Below are 23,338 nucleotides of genomic sequence, written 5' to 3'. Positions count from 1 at the left end.
TTAATGTACCTATACTTTAGTACTTTTAGTATAATAACTAGAACTACCAGACATGACTTGTGTATTGTTATCAATGTACCTTCTTTGCACATGTATATACTATTGTAAATATCCTCATTGTATACCTCTGATATTCCTGTATGTTGTACTAAACTGTAAATGTAACCTTAAAACTGTAACCGTAACCTAAGCCTACACAATTGCCCAGATGCCTGATGGCCCGGTGTGCTCTATAAATAAATAAAACATATAATACAATAAAATACAATACAATACCTTTTGTTTAAAATAAATACAGGGTGATTTAGCGGTTTGTTTTTCAGACTTCCCCTCTACTTTGGTCGGTCTTGTCGGAGCCAGACAGAGACATTTTAATGATTTGGGGAATTTTGGATTTAGGACCACCGTCCATTGAAAGGCCTGTGTTTGTGGAAAGTTGGACAAGAAGATTGAACTGATTTAAATACATTGGGTTCAATGGGACAAAAAGGATTACCCAATAAAATTGTAGGCTATATTTTTTCAGCGCATACTGGGAAGTGAGCTTTGTTAATTTCGAATTTCAGCAAAATGACCCTGTAGTGTTCCACCAAATGGAGAAATAAATACATACATATTTTTAGTTGGGTAGGCTAAGTATCTACACAGTGTTGCCCTCCAAACACTATAAAGGGAAAAAGGATTTAAGGCAAACAGACTCCCCATCTTTTAGTTTCTCAGGGCTCAGTTCTACTTACAAACAAAGCCTCTCTTTAAAGTTCAGGACAGTCAGCTGCATGTCAGGACACTCTGGAAAGATGGGGCAGGGGTCTGGTCTCTCCACTCTCAAGGATGGCCTCCCACTCTCCACCATAGCACCCAGTCAGCTCTTAGGCCTTCCTATAAATAGACAGCTCCACCCAGATGGACCCTCAGCAATCTCTTCTGGTGTTTCCTTGCAGCTGTCAGATTGTAAGTATCATCAGCACTCTTACGTGGTAAATGTCAGCAGCTCTGCCACTTCGCCATACTACAGTCCACCATGTATAGCAGCAATGACACCACCAATTTTACAATCTTGGGGGAGTACCCTGCAAGAGGTCACGCAAAAAGGATTGGACAGTTACCCTTCTCTCTCCTGCCCACACAAGCACTTTACTATGGATTGGTTTAAGAGTCTGGAGCAGACATGTGGCAGCTTAATTTACACGCCCCATTTGTTCTCATGTGAAATATTTGGCAAAAAACTAGTTATGTGTCAAAACCTCATAAGTTTACTAATAACTGCCATAATATACATATTTTCCGATTCATCTAATCACAGGGAATTAAATAAGATGACAGACAGGTCCGCACCATTTTGCACGACCATGTGGTAATTTTCTGTCATTTCCGTAAAAAGCACAGCAGTTATGAATATGTAAATTAGTATCCATATTCCGATTTTCCATTCACCAACTCTCACATTTGGAAAATGTTCAGATCAGCCAGAAACGCATCTTAGATGGCTATTACAGTTCCCTGAGTCACATGTGGATGCATTTTATATCTCCAAAATCGCCTAAAAATTACCTAATAAATGGTACATACATGAAGAAAATCTACCATATGGTTGCTGGGAAAAAGGCCTACATAATAATAGTCCTTTTAAATGTATAGTAAATCTTCATGTGGGACAAATGACAATTCTCTTGCCTTCAGAAAATGTGGTCTCACTGGATCAGCCTGTAACCAGAGTTTTGTATGATTCTCTTGGTGTTTGCAGCTTGTTCTTTGAAGTTGGTTGCCTGTTTGAAGTTGTAGCATCCACTTGTCACAACTTGTTGTCATGCTCCAGCCAAGGGGAACTTGTCCTGCAGTAACTGCCTTCAGAGCTTGCAAATATGGGGAACACTGGAGTTTTACACACCTTTGGCATGACACTTTATTGCAGTTTTTAATTAGCTGGCAGATGTAACACCCAGGCTGGCAGTGTGGGATTTCCATTTGAAGTTTGCCCCCCCACAAGCCAAATGGGTTTGCCTTGGGCAACATTTTTCCATGGAAAGCAAAGTGGCTCTTCAAATGTCACTGTATTTTGTATGCAAAACATAATATACATTACTTTTTGTCAACACACACCATGTATTTTTCCTTGGGTAATTATAGGTAGGCCTTTTTTTAGCAGGGCCCTTCAATTTTCATTGGCAAACACGCATGTAAAACCGTTTTTGTGTTAGTACTGAAGAATCCTGCTTTTCACATGAAAGGGACTTCAGTTTGGGGCCTTTGAATGCACCCCACAGTCCAAACCAACTTCCTGATAGTGAATGAAAACATATTAGCCAATTACCAAAAAAGCATGACATGGACAAGAAAAAAGAAAACATGCAGTTAAATGAAGGAAAAAATCAAAATATAAAAAATACGGACAACAAAAATAGTCCATGGTAAAAACGGTTTCTGTCAAAAGAGTCATAAAGCAAAAAAATGAGCAGTTCTTAGAAAAGAAGGTTAGAGTACTTAACTTCATAGGCTTGCCATGCTGAACAAACATCAGCGCTGTTTAGTAACGGTCCTCACTTTAAAATGTGGTGCTTAGTTCAGAAATTGGGTGATGAAATGTATGGAATTTTTTTAATGCAACACAAAAGCTGCTCGAAGTTGTTCAAATGTTTGAAAAAAGGAAGAACTCATGTATATGAATGTTGACGCAGGTCTCTAATGTAGATTGGATCATCAATCCTCATGAACAGGTGCAGTCTGCTTTTGTACAGGTGGGTGCAGGCTGATAGCTCAAAGCTTCTTCGATGCCAGGAGAGGATTCTACAGGGACAGCAGACCAATAATTCTTAATTCAAGTAGTTGTAGCACTTGGGACACTTCTTCAAGCACACACTTCAGACACCATCACACAAATATGGCAGATCAAGGTCTAGGCAAGTAAGTAGGATTGCAAGTAGGTTTAGCACCTCCTTTTACTGGCTTAGAAAAGAATACATGGAAGTTGGGAGTCAAGCTCTAGTAAGCAAGCCTCCATTTTGCAGTAAGGGGAAGAACAAGAAACTCTGGTCCTATGAAATGAGGTGCATGAATAACTAGAAAGTGTCAAAAATGTTTTCTATATTGCCAATTTATAGCAAAAAATCTTAATCCCATTTCTGCACATTTCATTCTCAAAACCGCTAATCCTGTGCATTTCTTAAAATGGTCTGTCTAACCACAGTTCTGCTACACTATGACATGAGCATACATTGAAAGATTTGGTTTAGGTCAGTCCAAATCACATTGCCTAATTCCTACTGTAAATAATACAAAATACTAGTTCCATTATTCCAACATGACTGATGTATTGCCCGTCCAGGGAGTGCGTGTTACAGCTTGTTAGCAGACTGGGTTGCTTGAAAAAAATCTGCACTCTTCCAGGGGGAGCTCTGCTTGCTTTTTGGAAATCATCATTACCTCATTGAGGGGGTTCAGCTGGATAGATAGGGGGAAGCAATTCTTACCATAATTATCAGATGCAATGCCACTTTGGGGGAATACCTGCTGGTGTGCTCCGTGCCCCCTCAGTGTATGCTCTACCCCCAAAACTCCCCACCGGACCGGCCGTCTGTTCTTGTTACCTGTTCTTGCTATAGCTCCTGGCCACAGCCGCAGGATCATGCTGAAGGTTTCTGGTTATTACCGGTACCCCACCACACTCTTCATGATATCCTAGCGGCTCCAATAGCTGCCATTGATGCACTGATGCGTCTAGCACATTTGGTGAGATCACAGGCTTTGACGTATGTTAGTGGAAGCATTTTATCCTTACAGCTGCTACATGGCGGGAGTTGGGCTTGTGCTTGAGACAGAATAACTTCCTTCCAATGAAAACTGCAGAAATCAGTCAGACTGGGTTGGGTGCCCAATTGGTAAGTAGAACCCCATCTGTCTGTAGGTTCCTCAAATGGGGTAACTAGGAGATCAGCATCTCAAAACAGGGGAACCTGTGCAAGACAACTCCGACAGCACGCCCGCCTACGCATCCAGCTGGATCCTCTTCTCTAAAACCAAAAACACCTGCAAAGGTATAATTAAGTGATGATAATTCAGCAAAGTAATTTCACAATTTAGAATTTGTTGAAAACAACAAAGAGCTGCCACTTTTGGAATATATTGGGTCTACATCTAGACATCAACAAAAACAAGTATTGTGGGCATCACTGTTGCCAGCTGGTAAAAGAGCCCATCAAAGTTTTAGAGTAAATGCACCTGGCAGAAGTAACATTTCTTTCCATACCTGCTTCCAGAGGCTGCTCAGGGCTTTATGGGGGTTCGACCCACTAGACCAAATACATTTTGCACTGTGACCTTTTATTGAACTTGACCTCCCAATGTGTGGCTCAATTGAGCTCTCTGTGGTGTCCTTACTCATGTTACCAAAGAGGCTGGAAGCGGGGTGAAGAGTCTATTCTGTTTGAATGGAACCACATGGGGTTGAGGCAGTAATGCACCTCACTCTGCAATGGAGGTTAAAATTCAATGCAGAGAAAGCAACACAGTGTAGGGGGCCTAATCAAATTGAGGGCTTTTGAGGCCTTTTCTCCATTTACCGCCCCCTGGAGGTTATAAGGAAGAAGGACCATCAATTGTCATGAGACAGTGAACACCCCTAAATTACTTTGCAATGGGCCTGTGAGTCTTATCAAACTCCCGTAAAGCGGTGTCTTTTTCAGTGCAGATAGCTCGAGGGGAGCAGTGTTCCATGTTTTTAAATACCCGTCCATGCTGGAACTTTCCCACTCGGAAATTTGGACTACAAATACTAGGTTACAAAATAATGTGGACTCGAAAGCCAGGACCCGGCTGAGCTTCTCTGAGAGCTCAAACAGGAAAACCTGAGAACTCCTAAAATGAAAGAAAGTCTGAAAGAATTGTGTGGTAAATTCTCTCACAAATTCAATCCAAACAGGCCTCGGATAAATATTTCCAGCACACAATCATAGGACAGTCTTTTCTATTTTGGTTTACAACCCTTTGCCTTCAGTTGTATTTAGGCCAGTACTTCAAATGTGCAACATAACATTACAAAACCAAATTCAAGAGGTACATAAGTGGAAAGGTCAAGGAGGGGTAAATATTTGAAACCTGACACAAGACAACCTGGGACGCCCAGAATGTCATTGGATAGGACATTAACCCTGAGGGAGGTTATTACATACATGCCAGCTTGTCCAATTCCAATCCAGAGGTGCTCGTACCGTCCTGTTTTTTCTTAACATTCTGGGAGTTGCAGCTCTGATTTTCTGTTATAAACTCAGGACTACAAGTCCCAGAAAGCAATGGAAATACTAGACGGTATAAGCATCTCCCTATTGGAATGGGCCATTTTGACATATATTTCACGATGGGCACATTGAACAATGATATATAGTGCGATCAAGCACATTTTCTAGCACACAAGCGGCAGTGCATATTTTGAGAAGAGGATTTCTGTCCCTTGCGTAAAGCAGAGATCGTGCACGAATTTGAGAGGTAGCTGTGGAGCAGGAGCCATAACAAGCTCCACGTTTTTGCTGCTTAAAAACTGTATGTGCTGTGGGCCCTCTGTCACATCCTATTATAAAAGAGCATTTTTCTAATTTGTCATTTCGCGGGCTAATTGTTCCCTTTTATGAGCTGCAAATGTCTCTGCTGTTCCACCTGGAAGCTTCTCTTTTGGTTGTTAATTATCTTTAATTGTTGTTAAAGGTATTGAGGACACTACCAGCGAAGCACGAGTGTATGAACAGATTTAATGGGTGATTTGATATGGTTGAATGCAACTAATTCTACTGAGTTAAAGGGCAGCTGTGCCAAAACTCAGTGCTCGGATGGTGAGATTGGAGCAGGAGCTTGATTCCTTCTTTTCGCATGGAATTACACTGGGCCAGAATCACCTTGCTCAGTGTGAGATCGCGAGACGATACTGGGCTTTGAACTTGGCATGCAGTCGTGATCGCACAACAACAATATCTCCACATATGTTAATATCAAAACAAATCTCCTCAGCAATAACCTAAATATGTCATTAATGTTTTCCTACCAGCGATATTAGAATGAAAATAATTGGCCATTCACAGACTTTAACCCTAACTTGCTGAGACACAATATTATTTCAGCCTTATATAATAGATTAAATATATATTATATAGATATTTGGCACTAAAAAATCGTGTTTGTCCTATGAGAAAAAAACTTGTTAAAAGTCATTCAAAATGGGATCAAAGGTAGGGGGCGGCAGCCTACCAGCCAATAAGGAGGCTCATAATGGGAGCATTACCAGACAGTAATCTTGCCGCTCCTGCCTCCTCAGGTCTGGAGGCCACCGGGGAACAAGGTAATTGCTCCTCTCCTCACCTACCCCTCCTAATCCACAAAAGCCCCTCCCTCCCCCCATTCACCTTCTCCTTTTGGATCTTTTTCAGGAGTGAACGTGCTGGGAACACTTCTGTCCCCAGCGCGTCCTCTCTCGATCTGTGAGACGCTGCCATGGAAAGGAAAAAGGTACTACGTGTAGTCTCTTCTCTCCTTTCCATGGCAACCCTTTACTTTGTTGAATTTTGTTCGATTTCTTAAATGGTGGCCATAGAAAGGGAGAAGGGACTATGTGTAGTCCCTTCTCACGTTCCATGGTGGAAATTTTTTTTGTTTACTTTTGTAAAGGAACAACAAACTTTTCTTCACATTCCTTGGCAGCCATTTTATTCCTATTTTCTATTTTCAGTTGCGAAACACCAGAGCGTTTGGCAATTGAAAAATATTGCTTTTAGTACCACAGCCTTACGGGCCAGAGTCCTAAAAGCAGTAAGCTAAGATCAGGGAGGCATTACTGCTTCAGGTAATCACCCAGGCCTGTAACTACAGACCCCTGGGGAATTAGCTGAAGTGGTAATGCCCCCCCTGCTTATGGCTTGATGTTGATATTGATAATTTATTTATATCGCGCTCGTACACAAGTGTTTCAGAGCGCGACCAGATAAGGGAGGGGAATCAGGGAGAACAAAACAACGATCTTACTAGACCCAGTGACACTGAGAATGCGCAAGTGAATGGGAGAGGGAGAAAGGAAAAGTGCATGGGAGAGGGGTAGCAAAGGAGAAAACAGAATCATAAATAATAAATAAAATAAACAAAAGACAACAAACAGTGGAAGTGCAGCAGCAAGCGGCAAGTGCTTGGTTTAAGGCAGAAAACAGGGTATGTCTGATAAGTGCAGGAAGAAAAAGGGGGGTACTTTATCTGATACAGGCCCCAGTGCAAGGGGTGGTCCAGAGGTAGTGTGGGAGAGTGGCAGGCTGAGCAGGTTCCTGGGCCCGGAAGACAGAGGGTAGGCCAGGTTCACAGTGCCGAGAGAGAAAGATCAGCAGGGGAGAGGGGGGGGGCGAAGGAAGAAGCAAAGAGGAGGGCCTTGAGATGCTTCTGGAACCTGAGATGGTTCTCCTCAAGTTTCAGAGTGACAGGGAGGCTGTTCCAGAGGGAGGCCCCAGCCGAAGACATAGATCTATGCCCAGTTCGACTGACCCTGAGGGAGTTAGAGGTAGAGGAGCAAAGAGCTTGAGAGGGGAGATATTTGCGGAGGGATAGCTGAAGGTATTTTGGACCCAAGCTTCAGGAAGCCTTGTGGACAATGCAGAGGGTTTTGAATGTAATCCTTTCATCCACTGGGAGCCAATGGAGAGATTTTAGAGCTGGAGAGATATGCTCACAGGGCTTGAGGCCAAGGAAAAGTCTTGCAGTCTTGTTCTGGATTAGTTGCAGAGGGCGGATATTAGAGCCAGGTAGATTTAGAAAGAGGCTATTACAATAATCCAACCTAGATAGAACCAGAGCTTGAGAGACAGTGAGCATCTGGGGGAAGGAGAGGAAAGGCAGAGTACCTCTGAGGAGGTGTAGTAGGAAGTTTGACTTTTTAGAAACATCAGAGATGTGGGCAGTGAAGGAAAGTGTGGAATCAAAGATGACCCTGAGGTTCTTAGCCTCGCAGGTCGGGGTAGGAGTAGGGCCAATGGAGACCGGCCAGCGAGTGAGGGGAAAGGAGGGTGAACGTGTGCCAATGAGGGGGATCTCCGTCATGCTGGCATTCAGACAAAGACCGTTGGCGGCACACCAATCTTGAATGACAGACAATCAGAGATGAGAGAGGCTTATTGCCTAACTCGCATCCTCCTTATACCTATCCCCAACTACTTAAACCCATCATTGCACCTGAATCAACACTCCCCCAAGTGTTCCTTGAAGCACACATGGGAGAATGGGATTGTCTCCGTTTTATCAATTTCTTGTTTGCGAACTGATATGCCACTATATTTCTGCAAATGCAACAGGAGATTTGTGATGTGAATAAGAGTAAGACAGCATTTGCATACTCCAAGACCTTACAAGACCTGACCCTGACAGGGATTCCAATAATATTCATGTTATGACAAAGGAGACTCAGAAAGGGTTCCTATGATAGATTGTGTAGCAAATAAGATAGGGGGACACTGCGACTTACCCCATTCCTTGGAGAAGCTTTCCAAAACTCAGCCATTCAAAACTACTCACGCCTTTGCTTTGCAATATAATGTGCCCACCAATCTAGCAAACTACTCTGGGAAACAGAATATGGATAGTCACTCCCTCAAAACGTCCAGTTAATCCTGCAAAAGCTTTTGCCCATGTAAACTGATTGCCATATTGGGGAAACCCATAGCTCCTGTTCTGTTCTAGAAGGTCAACAAGGGCACTGATGTTTGATGTTCTTTCTCTGCCCTTTGGTATTAAACACGTAAAACATGTTGCAGGGGCGTGGCTTGGCGCCATGGTGAGCGGTTTGGTCTGGTGAGAGCTCCCGGCCGCGACCGCGTTTAAACCGAAAATGCCCCAGTAAAATTCAGGTTCTAGGAAGCAAAATCGGCACCCAGCAGAGCCCAAGGGCTGCTCCAACTACTGCCTCGAAACTGATGCCTTAACCCGGCGGGGGTCCGAGTTCTGTCGAGGCAGCCTGGCGAGAAGGCGCAGCAACAACGTGACCTCAAGATGGCGGCCCGCTGTTATACGCGGCCCGCCCCTCCTTCGATCGATGGCCGGATCTGAGCGGGAGCTGCAGCAGCAAGGCCGGGAGCCGACGACGAGTGATTCCACCGAGGCGAAGAGCAGTGGGGCCCCCCAGCGCTGTTCCGTGGTGGGGCAGTGCCCCGGCGGGCGGTGGTGACGGGACCCGGCGGCGGCGCGGTGGGTGTCTCCTTTCCCCCACGGGAACCCATCACACGGGCCCAAGCAGGCAGCACTGTACCCAAAGCCCGGGAGCGGATTAGGCTGTCGGCCGCGGAGGAATCCCCGCAGCGGAGATAGTCGGAGTGGTGTTTCGCGGACCCCCCCTCCAGATCCCCCTGCTCCCTCAACCCTAGCAGCAACTCTGAGCCGTCCGCTCCTGCAGGGGGACAGACTCCTGTCGGGGGGACAGGAGGCAGAGCAGCGGGGCCTCCCTTCGACTCCCCGCGGGAGGGCAGCACACCAGCCAGTGAAGAGAGGAACGTGGGGGCTGCCTCAACTGGGAACACTGCAGCGCTCTAAAACCGGGCGCGGCGGGGATGAAGGAAGGTCCGCCACAGAGAGGGCCGGAGCGGGTCTCCTCTGCCTCCTCTCCCCCTCCTATAAACCCAGCGGATCCTAGCAAGGTGGGCAGGCTGACGACGTGGGAAGCAGCCGCCCTGATTCAGCCCAGGGTCAGTGGAGTCCCGGAGCCAGGAAGAACTGCACCCTAAGTGCCACACGATCCAGGGCCCGAGTTGGAGCAAGGTAGGGCGGCACCTGCCACAATCACTAAAGCCTGCCGTGGGCCCACCCCTCCACTCCCATTTCCAGCTCCCAGGGGAGAGCACGCGGGGCCCTCGTGGAAGCAGTCTACCACAGAAGCGGGGCCCTCCTCCCTCAGCCTGTGCTGAGGCCCCAGGGACTCCAGCATACCCTCAGCCTGCAATCCGACAATTCTCCCTGGCCCCTATAGAGGCGGGGCACCCCAGCCTCGATGTCATGATCTCTGCTTCCAAAAGATCAGGACTTGCCCGACTCCCTTGGAAGCAGACCCATAACACCGGTTCCGAGTGCCAGCCAGTCCCAATTGGGACCTTTTGGACCCTGTCCTGGCACCAGTGGCACCAGGCTCATAAAGATGCCCAGTCCCAGCGCTGGAAGCGCCGGGCTCATAATGCTTGGGTGGACTTACCTGCAGCAGACCATGCTGCTTACTTACCTGCCAGTTGAACCCCTGATCCTCTTCTGTTTGGGACTACTTTTCCTGTTGGGTGGGGCAGGAGCCACTCCCTAGGTTCAGAACACTAGAACTCTTCTGGAAAGCAGGAACCCTTTTCTTACCTAGGCGTGGCTGTGGAAGGAGACACCTAAGCACTACAGGAGGCTATTTAAACCACACCCGATGGATGAATCTTGCTTTGCGTTATTCTGCATTCTCTGCAGCAGAACGCTCATCGTGTCTTCTGCTTCTGATCCTGGGCCTAAGGGAACAAAGGCTTACCATCCTGGAATCCAGTCTTCAGCAGCACCTGTAAAGACAAAGAAAGAACAGGTTAGCACTACGGTCTTCAGTGGCAGCGCATCTCTTACCTGGTCCATCGGCTGTCACCAACGCCTCGCGCTGCATTCCGGCATCTGAAAGACAAAGGCTTACCTACTCTTCGCATGCTCCGGAGGTCTTCGCACTGCATTCCGGCATCTGAAAGACAAAAGCTTACCAGCTCTTCGCACGATCCGGAGGCCTTCGGCGCTGCATCCCGCATCTGAAAGACAAAAGAAGGTGCGTTTAAAGACATTGGGCAACTTTATTACTCACGTGCCATTACTCCGTCCCACGCCGAATCCAGTGGGTAATCCAGCACCCTTCAGCTTCTCTAAAACTCTGAACTTGTACCTGCAGGATAAAAGGGACAGTTAGTGCGCATCGTGAAGCAGGCTACAAGCGCTTACTTACGTGCTTCCAGGCGCTTCTATTCCTCACGCGGGTTCGATCCTCAACTCTCATCAGCCCGCCATCCGCCATCGCCGGAACCCTGCAAAACAAGAGATATCATTACAAAAGACTTTTAAGACATTTGAAGTGCCCAGAACTTACCGTTCGTGCAGTTAACGACAATGAGGTCAAGAGGCCTGCACCCTTATCCAGTGAAGAAACTGGTTACGGCACCCTGCCCCGAGGCAGTTGGAGAGCTTGGCGTTCACTTACCTAAGGTGAGGGCGTTAACCTTTGGGGTTCTACAGGAGAAGCGAAAGGGAAGAGGAGAGAGGCACCCAATAACCCCAGTTCATTAATCCCATATTTTCTATCTGCAGACATCTTACTCTTCGAGTCAGACATACAGTGCACAGAGGTCCAGCCCAAAGAGCCAACCGTGTGTTACACATCACCTTTGAAGATACGGCATTCACCCAGTCAAGACCGGCCCCTCTGCGGGAATCAGGTGAGCGTTACACTCGACTGGTAGCCCGTCCGCTCCTCGCCAGGGCTCCTTCAAAACAACACAATAAAGCGACCACTTAAGCTAAGCACCTATCAGTAGAGCCACAAGGTGGGCCAGCTTACCCCCAGGGTCTACCTGGTGAACAAGACTAAAAACAGCCTACTAAGGAGGGGGCGAGACGGCCTTGTTTCCCCAGTACAAGGCACAATGTCCAGGAACCCAAAAACACCAAAACACACCGACATAGCGACCTTGTTGGCAGCCTGCACGGGGGAGAAGACGAAGAAAGGGGAGCGTCAAGACACTGCAGGAGCACCTGCTGACCCCAATACTGAGATGCCAGCCCAAACTGTCAACAAAGCAGACCCCCAGGAGCTTCTATCTGCCATAACCAAGGAATACCAAAAAGGGACAGAAGAATTGAAAGGCAAAATCTCGTCCCTAGACAGGAGAGTAGGGGAAGTCGAAACCAGGACAGAAGAAATAGGAACAACCCTGTTCGAGCAAAACTTCGAGATCGGAGAGGGGGCGGACAGACTTGCTGCGCTGGAGGCCAGATGTAAAGCCCTGGAAAATAAGCAAGAAGAAGCGGAAAATAGGTCTAGGCGGAATAACATCTGACTGAAAGGGATCCCATGCTCTGTCTCCGAAGAAGAACTCGACCACTATGTCAACGACTTATTCCGCTTCATACTTACGCTTCCAGACGGAGCCCCCTTGGAGCTGGACAGGGTTCACAGGGTTAGAACCAGACAAAATACAACCTCCCTGCCAGACGTCCTAGCAAGAGTCCATTTCTACAGGGTCAAGGAAGAAATCATGAGGGAAGCTAGAAGCTCAGCCCGCATCGGGTTCAGAGATGCCGAAATATCCTTGTACCAGGACCTAGCAGCAGCCACACTTGCCAAAAGAAAAGCCCTCAGACCACTCACCGAATGGCTTCGGGACAGGAAAACAACCTACCGTTGGGAGTTCCCCACAGCCCTAATCTTCAACTGGGAGGGCAAGCCACGACTAATCTCCTCCCTCAAGGAAGCCGAGCGCCTTATGAACCCAGATGCCGAGGGGGAGATCCCCGAAGGGGCCGGGGAAGCCTCAGGGAGACCCCAGAGAGGCCTCTCTGGGTCATGGACCAAGATAATGGGCCGCCGCAGACCCCGAGGTCCGCCGCGCAAGACAAAAAGGGACAACAACCTTTAAGGAAGAATTCCCCTCCAGCCACAGCCTTGACACGGGGAGAGGGCTGGCGCTCTGCCCAGAACTGTTCGCTGTCCCGGAGGGTAATGGAAGCGAATTTCCCCAATGGCTCCTTCGAAAGAACTAACTACCCGCTCTCGCCCATCTGCCTCCCTAAACGGGGGTGAGCCACCTTCACGAGGCTGGAAATGGAGCTCCAATCCCGCCATTGGACTAAGGCCGAATATCCTCAACCTGCATTTTACTGGCCAACGGAAGAGGCATGCCATGCCTCCATCGAAGCTGTTGCGCCGGTCCGGCCAATTGCCCCGTTGGTCGAAGGCTGGTCTGGAAACCTTGTCACTGTTTGGGGGTGGGGGTGGGGAGGGGGGAGTTCCTTAAAAAGGGGGGACTGCTGCAAGAAGGCACCGAGAATTTCAGACAATTCAACCTCTGGGGATGACCATGAGCTGAATTCCCCTGGGCTCAAAGGATGGGTTCATTAAACAAATCACTCACCATCACTACTTGGAATGTTGAGGGTCTCAACGCGCCAAGAAAACGGAAGTCTGTGGAACACAGACTGGACCAACTAGCAGCCGACGTTGTCTTCCTCCAGGAAACCCACCTGATAGTAGAAGATGAAAAGCGGATCCATCTCCGACGCTACCCGAAATGCTACTTTGCCTCAGCCACACAGAAAAAAAGAGGAGTCGGAATCCTGTTAAGCCAAGAGCTACCGTTAACCCGGATCACCGTTAAAAGAGACATGAAAGGGAGATTCCTGCTCCTAAAAGGCCTCCTAGTCAAACTGCCAATCACCCTAGTAGCGCTCTACGGTCCAAACAAAGACCAAGGCCAATTTCTCCTCAACCTTCTCCCTACCATCACCGCCTTTTCCACTGGACACTTTTAACCTCTCCCCAGACCCAAACATGGATAAGACGCTCCCAGCCTCTAGGGAAGACTTCAGCAGATCCCTAGCCTTGGCCGAATTCCTCCGGGAAACCGAAACCATAGACATCTGGAGACTGCGCAACCAGGGAGAAAGGGACTATACCTTCTTCTTGCATATCCACAGCGGGTATTCGCAGATTGACCTTTTATTAGTTGCCAGCGCCATCGCTCCCTGCGTGGAAGAAACCCATATTGGGCACATTGCGATCTCAGACCATGCGCCGGTCACAATGACACTGCTCCTCCACAGAGCCCCAGAACCTGCCCAGCGACAGTGGAAATTGCAGGACTATGTCTTAGCCGACGTAGCGGCTAGTTCCGTCCTCGCCGAGGCGATCCAAAACTATTTTGCAGAGAACACAACCCCAGACTCCTCGACGGCGACAGTGTGAGACGCCATGAAACCAGTGATCCGAGGGGTGGCAATGACCCCGCAGGCAGACAGGTGGCAAAATCTGCTGAAGCAACGAAAACTGGAGGAGCGGCTAGTGGAACTGGAAAACAAGCTGAAACAACGCAACACGAAAGGAACGAATCGTGAGCTAAAAAAGCAAAAAGAGAGCTGGAGATGCAACTAGCAGACCGGGCCGCCAGAACATTAACCTATACAAAACAGTTCTACTATCTTAATAGTAACAAAGCGAACTGGCTCCTAGCTCACAAATTGAAAAAACTCCAAACCTAGACCCGGAAAAGCTCGAGATAATGATCCAACATCACGAGGAAATCATGGCGGGACCTCCAATCCTAGGCCCCTCTATCACTCAGTTCTTAGCCCCAATCCCAAAGCTGCAACCATCACCCCTAGTGTCCAACCTGGAGGGCCCAATATCGGTGGAAGAAGTCAGCGAAACAATCCGGCAGCTGAAAAATACTACACCCGGGTCAGACGGGCTGACTATGAAATTCTATAAGAAGTTTGCTCACCTGCTAGCCCTCTCCCTGGCCAGTCTATACAATTCGTTCCTATCCACCGGCTCCACTACTGCATCCATGAGCAAGTCCATAACAATGCTAATCCCGAAACCGGGGAAAGATCGAATGCAATGCGCATCATAAAGGCCCATAACCCTCCTAAACAACGATGCAAAGATATTCGCCAAAATCCTGGCGAACAGGCTGGCCCCGCTCCTCCCAGGGATGATCAACCCGGACCAAGCAGGCTTCATTCCGGGGCGGGGAACCCAGGACAATATCCGCAGAACCATCAACATCATAGACTCAGCAAATAGGATGGGCTCAAAGATGACAGTCATCTCCCTGGATCCGCACAAGGCTTTCGACATGATGGGTTGGGGGTACTCGAAGGAAATCCTAAGACATTTCGGCTTCGGCCCAAACTTCGCAAAGTGGGTCCTAGCCATTTACCAAAGTCCCCACACGAGATTGCGATTCAATGGAGCCAAATCCAACAAAATTAAAATAAACAGAGGCACGAGACAGGGATGCCCACTCTCCCCCCTTATCTTTGCCCTATCAATGGAGCCATTCGCTGAAAGGATCCGCCTGAACCCAGCAATACACGGGCTCACTGTCAAAAAAGGAGTCATACAAAACAGCACTATATGCAGACGACGTGCTGCTCACTCGAACAACGGAATCCATAAGGGCCCTATGGCAATCCCTCGAGGAGTTCCGAGCAGCCTCGGGGGTTCACAGTAAATATCCACAAATCTGTGGCCATGGGCATCAGCCTCCCAAAGAAGATTAAAACCACACTGGAAGGTGAGCTCCAGATCCCCTGGGCAAAAAGCAGTATCAGCTACCTGGGAGTCCAGCTCCCCAACAAAACCGAGAAGGTGTACATGTCCAACTTCCCAGCACTCTTTAAAGAACTGAAAAGAGACATCAAGCGCTGGAGAGACCAGGAGATCTCTTGGTTTGGCCGGATCATGGCGATAAAAATGAACCTAACCCCACGGCTGCTATATTTTGCTCAGGCTCTGCCAGTGGCGATCCGAGAGAAGGCTCTGCGTAAGCTGCAAGGGGAAGTGCTGAGACTCGTCTGGGAAGGAAAGAAGTCAAGAATCCCAAAACGCATTGTGCTCCGGAGTGCTGCTCTGGGGGCTCTGGGGGTCCCGGACGTGGCGAGGTACTGCCTAGCAGCCCAACTGGCCCCGGAATTCTCCTGGAAGCTCCAAACCAACCGCCCCCCGGTGGCTGCAGCTTGAAGAAGACTGCAGCAAAACCCCGATCGAACGGCTGCCCCACTGCAAAGATCCGAAGGGGCCCCAAGACAAGGGCCCACTACCATCAACCAGGAACACGGTGGCCAGCTGGAGATAGGCAGCCGCCTATGGAAATGCAGGAGCACAATGGGACCCCTTACTCCGGTCTGGGACAACCCAGACTTCTCCCCGGGAATGGCACCAAACCAGTTTGGGGCGTGGAGAGCCGGGGGCCTGGAGACCATAGCAAACTTTTTCGAGAACGGACACCCACTTAACTTCGAGGAGTGCAAAATAAAGTTCAAGATCACAGAAACAGAAAGGTTTTGTTACACACAACTGAGGCACTGGATGTCGAACGAGCAAGTCAGGAAACACGGCAGCAGAGAGTTATCGGCACTACAGCACACTCTGTCTGCAAGCCCCCCGAAAGGGAAAATCTCCACCCTGTACAAAATTCTGAACAGGACGGATCCCTCGATAAAAGAGCCCTATATGCTTAAATGGGAAGAAGACATCAGCACACCGATTGAACCCGAGGAATGGCAGCACATCTGGTCTCGCGCACAAAAGAGCTCGAAGTGCGTGACTAATAAAGAAAGTACACTTAAAGTTTGCTACAGGTGGTACTGTACCCCTGAAATTCTAAACAAATGCAACGCAGCCATCCCCGCCCAGTGCTGGAGAGGATGCCCGGACCGAGGAACCCTGTTCCACCTCCTTTGGATCTGCCTGAAAGCCACCCAATTCTGGAGAAAAGTCCTGGACCAGATCAGGGAAATTACTGGACTCTCCATACCATGGGATCCAGGAATCGTGCTGCTGGGGGCGACCGGAGATGGCCAATTCCCCCTGTCAGGTGCTATGGTGGATATCTGCTCCCATCGCCTCACTGTTGCCAAAATATCCATCGCCAGACTTTGGAAAAATCCACGCAAATGTGGTGGTCCAAATGCTGGGACATGTGGCAGCTGAGAAAGTCACGGCTATTAGACTTGGTAACAAGCCCAAATTTGAACGTACTTGGGCCCCCTTTCTAGACTTCGTGCAACAATCCCCTGGTTTGGCGAGACAGCCCCCGACGCTGCGCTGGATGGAAACCCAGGACAGAAAGGAAGGGAACAGAAGTGAGGGCCGAGAAGGGGAAAAGACCCCTGAACACCCCCAAGTCACTAAAGATTAAACAGACTGGAGTCACAAACTTAGTAGAGTCTCGATAGAGAGAATCCATCCTACACCCAGCTACAAAGGAATTTCGAAACCTTGTTGTTTCGCCAACGCTGAATAAAGCAGTCTTCCCCCTATCACTTCCAGACTTCCCCCGCCCCCCACCCCTCCCCACCTAGTTGTTACTTTGGACTTGTACTCCAATGAAATCTCATGATTTACGATATCACAGTCATGTTTCGTGATTTGTTTTTTGTTCTGTTGCCTTTTATTCTCTTAAACATTATAACAAGTGGAAGCCCATGCAATGTTCGTAACTTGTATAGCTTGTTATGCCAAAACAATAAAAACAATGTTGAAAAAAAAAACATGTCATGATTTTAGATTACAATTCAAAGGTAACTGCTGGGCCGCCTATCTGTGCCTCATTTCATCGTCGCTGGGCCGCCTATCCGTGACTACACGGGACACTCGGCACTAGACACTACCTATATTTACTCTGCACATGCAGTGGACTTGGCAAACCGCTTTCAACCACTCAGCCTTCTGAGAACATTCTGTTATTCTCCAGAGGACTTATAATCAAGTAAGAACACTGGTCATCTTCTAATAACTTATACTATTGGTAAGATACCTACCTCAGCCCCTTATCGAAAATAACTATGTCTCCACTACGCTCCGCCTTGTAGCATAGTAGCCAGCAATTACCTAATGTGCATGTATTACCAAGAGTTGTTCTGCGCATACTACTGTCTCGCCTTAAGTTACACGTTGCCTTTGCACCATCGCGGCCACTTCATCACGCATGGCAGATACTTGCATATGGCTGCCTGATTAACAGTATCAGTTTCTCCATCTCAGCCATAGCTGCTGTTGTCCGTTGTGAGCCACCTACTTGTGCCTGATTTACACCGCAGTAATTGTATTACCTGGCACATCCATTGTCCAGCCGCTAGGTAAACCAGACTGCTCACTGACAATCCCATCTTGCCTACCTTAACTATGTTGTAACATCAGTACCAGTCTCCACACTTCCTAAAATGCCTCCCGTGCATGCAAACATGTACTTTCACTGCCTAATTTAACTGCAACAAACTATTTTTAGTCACTATTGCTAACCGTTCTGCTAGCTGAACTTGTTGTTACTTGAAGCTTTAACCTGCTGTTTGTACTTACTTAACTATGTACTGGCTCTTCCACATTTATGGGGTATTCCTCCTGTCCTTTGTAACTTTAGGATTCAATGTGAACTTGCTCCCTACACACTCTTACCTTGCCCACTTATACCATCCAATCCTAATTAGGTACGACAACTTTGATTACATTCTTCCCTCTCCCTTGGATCGCCTCACTTGCATCTCACATATTCCCTCATTGCATAGCTCTCAGCTAAAGCACATCATGCCAAGCATTAATCCATACTTGAACTTGCCAGCTCTTTGGCTTGAACACTTTGCACTCAAACCTACACCTAACCAACCTTGTGCTATTAGCCTTAGAAATTATAGACTAGTGTCACAGAATCATTAAAAAAAGTATCACTCCCCTGTCACTAAATTTAAAACCACATCATCTACCACTACCTCCACTGGTATTGACGACACTAACGTCCCTCTCAAAAATTCACTATCTGCTCACTCCATCTGCTCCCCAGCTGAAAGAACTATCTTGATCAAAGGGGCCTTGGTCAACGCCAGATCTCTCTCATCGCATGCTCTTGACATTGCCGATTAAATTATAACTGAGGACCTGGACTTCTTAGCCGTCACTGAAACCTGGCTACACACAGCTGTGGACCCTCTCTGGTCCTAGCAATATCTGACAATTATGCCATTATTAGAAGTGATAGAGACACCAATCAGTCAAAACGTGGAGGAGTAGCCTTCATCTTCAAAAATAACCAGATTCCCTCCGCTGAACTATCAGTTAAACTAGCGTTATCACCTAACCAAACGGCCACAGTGCACCTTATCTATCCACCGCCACGACCCATTTCATCCTTTGCTGAGGATATATCTACCCTCCTCACTGTTAATACAAAGCCTAACACAAAATAATACTTCTGGGGGACCTTAATATTGGATTTCAAGACCCTAATGACACTAAAGCCCTTGACCTTGCCAGCTCATTGACTGACCTAAGATTTAATCATCACATACATGAACCCACACATACCAAAGGGAGAAACCGTGACTGGATTGCTGGTTTGAACTGCAGCATAACCCTGATATCAGTCACTCCTTGCATCTGGTTTTATCATCACAAGATAACATTCACAGTTAAAGCAACTCCACTTAATCTCAAATCCAGCATTGCACCCTCTATTCAAACCCACAACAAGAAGGACATTACTAAGGAGAGATTACTACCTATCATCCTCCTCCTACTCAACAAAGCTAGTTTCCTGCTCTGACCCCACAGCCCTTGTAGATACCTATAACCAAACTATATTAAAAGCTTTAAACTACATAGTTCCACTAAAATGACACAAACCAAACAGCATACACACCTCAACTCTTGGTTTAGACCTCAGCTGAGAGGCTTATGCAAAGCCGAAAGAAGTGCAGAATCACAACAGACTCTAACAAAAAAACACTTATCTTTGCATCGGTTAACTACAAGGAAGCAATTCTCGCAGCAAAAAAAGACACCTATAATAAACAGATTCTTAAGGCAGAATATAATAACAAAGAGCTCTTCAAGATACTTAAAGAACTTGAATCTCCCATAACTACAACAGACAAGTGGAATACCAACGCTGCCTGGTGTACTAGTATACAAAAAGCACTAACAAAATGACCACCTTGAATATTAAAATCAACAATAAAAAGTGTAGTTTGATGACAGACCCTCACTCTATGGTACCTATCCTCAGCCCATCAGTACATACACACTTCTGCAAACCTTTCAGCTTCTCTCCATTGTCTATTTGGGAAGTGGAAAATATCATCAACAAACTAAAACGCTCAAATTGTCAAGGCGACCCATGCCCAGCACCCATCATCAAGGAAGCTGCCCACGACTTAGCCCCTTTCATCCCCACCTTTGTCAACGCCTCTTTTAAAGCTGGCACAGTCCCTGACAATCTTAAGGATATATGGGTCATCCCCCCTCATTAAAAAACCTACACTCGACCCTAGCAACCCATTTTACTACAGACCAATCACCACAGTTCCTTTCCTCTTGAAAATCTTACAATGTGCAGCCTATTTACAAATTCAGGAAAACCTCGAGGCCAATAGACTCCTCGGTCTCCCACAATCAGGCTTCCGCCCGGCACATGGCACTGAAACTGCCCTCTTAGACCTCAAAACACAATACAGGACATTAAAGACAAAGGCAAGATAGCTTTACTACTACTACCTGACCTCTCGGCAGCGTCTGACTTGGTGGATCATCAAATTCTCTGCCGTCATTTAAAAAACGCTGCCCATTTCTCAGACGAGGCCACATCATGGATCAGGTCATTCCTTGCAAACAGAACCATGAGTGTTTTCTCCTTGACTGTGTCAGCTGATCCTTCGCCTGTTACTTGTGGGGTCCCACAAGGGTCCTGTGTTTCCCCCACATTATAAAATGTGTTAACTAAACCCCTATTTGATATTCTTGATGATCTGGGTGTCACCTATACCAACTATGCGATGACACCCATATACTCATTCCCATCACGGGGGACTACACAACTGACTCAAAGGCTCTCAACATGGTCTACTCAGTCATCCAAGCATGAATGGCACAGCACAGACTATGCTTAAATGAAGATAAGACCGAGTTACTCATCCTAGGCCCCCTCCCACGACTTTCAAAGCTTTTATCATCGACGGGAACACCATTAAGGTGTTAAACACCACCAAAACCCTTGGTTTCCATTTAAACCCGACCCTCTCCTTGACAAAACAAATCAATGCAGTGGTCTCAGCATCAGCCTTCACTTGTAAATTGGTGACAGCTTGCTGACCCTTCATCTCCACTAAATACATCATCCTGGAAAGAACCCTTGTAATGACCAAAACTGACTACTGCAATGGCCTTTATCTAGGAACTAGCCAAAAGAATGTTAACAAACTCCAAGTAACCCAGAATAATGCTATCAGAGCGGCCCTTAATATCCCTAGAAAAATGCACATCTCTGACACCAGACGGAACCGCCACTGGCTCCCAATGGCACTCAGAATTTCTCTCAAAGCCCATGAATACCTGGCCAACGGCTTCACAGCACACACAGCTACCGGACCACTTAGATCTGCACAAGCAGACTCACTTGCTATACCTAAATTTAAATCACAGAACACAGGGGGGTACAGGTTTCCAGTCCTTGCCTCCAAACTTTGGAACACACTCCCCAATTCACTGAGATCTGAACCCCGTTACACCACATTCAAGAATACAGCAAACCCTGGCTCACTGAGCAAGATCTAGCCACCACTAGTGAATAAATACTATATACCTGTCACGCTACAGCTATGCCTGTACTGACAGGACCCTCAGATGCAGACAGCTTTAGCTACTTGTTATCATTCTGTGTATGTTCATGTGTATATCATGCTTGTTCATTGTAATATATGCCTCTTATGTTCCGCTATTTCCTGTACCATGTACCTCAAGCAATGTAACTTGGAGGTTTGTTATCTGAAACCTGTGTAAGATATGCGCCCAGATGCGCAATATAAATAAACCAAATACAAATACAAATTCTAAAGAGGTTGGGCGATAACTCCCACCTGAGAGCCTGTTGTGGCAAATCCAGGACAATCCCCTTTGTGACTAGAGAGGTGAACCTACAATACGTAACACCCCTTTGGGGACAAGCAATCCTCAGACAGGGCTTCTATTCATCTTCCATGGCCTGAGAAGTCACATTTATTTGTTGGTTATATGAGGATCAAAGAGGACAATATGCAAGTTCCTTTAGAGATGGCTGATATGGTTTCTCAAATCATTCTCCAATCTCATGAAATCCTGAAGTTTTAAGAACTTGTGAGATCAACCAGTAATTCAAAGCAGCAGGGAGAGACATCTCTCTGGAGGGCAGAGTCCAGAGTCCAGACACCACCCCATGCAGACAGCAGGAAGAGCGGAGGACTGGGCCGCGCCCAAAGAAGGGCACAGACCACTCCAACAGTGGTCAAATGACGTTTACAACGAAAGATGCAGAGGACCCCTTTAGTGCCAACAGGACAAAATTAAGCAGAGTAGAAAACGCAGAGAGCCAAGGAGGACCTGAACCACGGTTCTGTGTTCAGAACAGAGAACACCTCCCCAGTGGAATACCTCCACATCAACCATGGTATGCAAATGTTTCAGGGAACCGAGTGGAGGGCGGAGAGAGAAATAGCCCCAAGCTGGGGTGAGAGAGATAGAGCCCCAAACCAGCTTGAGGAAAGAGATCCAGGTCGAGGTGAGTGAGAAAGACCCACAAGCTGGGGAGAGAGAGAAAGAACCTCAGGACGGTGTGAGAGAGAAAGAGCCGCAAAACGGGTAAAGAAAAAGAGCCCTAAGCCATGGTGAGAGAGATATAGCCCCAAGCTCGGGATAGAGAGATAGAGTCCCAAGCCAGGTTGAGGAAAGAGATCCAAGCTAGGGGGAGTGAGATAGACCCACAAGCTGGAGTGAGAGAGGAAGAGCCTCAAGTCAGGGTTAGAGAGAAAGAGCCCCAAGCTGAGATGAAAGAGAAAAAGCCCCATGCCGGAAAAAGAGTTAAAGAACAGCAGCCTGGATGAGAGAGAGACACCCATGCCAGGCAGAGAGAGAAAGAACCTCAAGCAGAGGGGTGCGGGGGGAGAGAGAGACTTCCATGCTGGAGAGAAAGAGAACATACCCAAAGCAGGAATGGAAACAAAGAGAACACAAGTGAAGGTGAGAGACACTACCACACAGGAGAGGATAACAGTATTATACCTCAAGTGGGCTTGAGAACCACAATAGCCTATGGTGGAGCACTGGACAGTAAACCAGAGAAGGAGGAGAGAATATACTTTTGAATTGGGAACTGTGCAACGAAACCCGTGGATTGGGAGAAACCTGAGAAAAGAGACATTGGTTCATGTGGAACTTTGAACTGTATAACTGCAAAGACATCAGAGACCCATTTTCTGGGGTCAGTAAACAGAGCATATAGGACTGAGACAAAGTGCCTTTCGAGACATATTCTAGGGTAGCTATTGTATTCCTTTTTGTTAGTAGCAGGGACAGACTTAGAGTAGACTAGGGTTGTGACAGAGGACAGATTTTCCTTGTAAAGACATCCTGACAAGCACCTTTACAATCACAGTTATTTCAGTCTGTTCCAATGAGGCTGACTTCTCCCCCCTTCTTGAGGATTTCATTATACACCTCATACATCAGGGAGTCCAGGCAAGGGCTCAGCTTCAATTGGAGCCCAACTGGGAACCTGTACAACCCCAGTGATTTCCCTGTTTTTATCCCTTT

This window comes from Ambystoma mexicanum, chromosome 3p, assembly GCF_040938575.1.
Source record: "Ambystoma mexicanum isolate Mex_15411 chromosome 3p, UKY_AmexF1_1, whole genome shotgun sequence".
NCBI lineage: Eukaryota > Metazoa > Chordata > Amphibia > Caudata > Ambystomatidae > Ambystoma > Ambystoma mexicanum.
The sequence above is the reverse complement of the archived record's forward strand: the minus strand, read 5'-3'. Positions refer to the sequence as shown.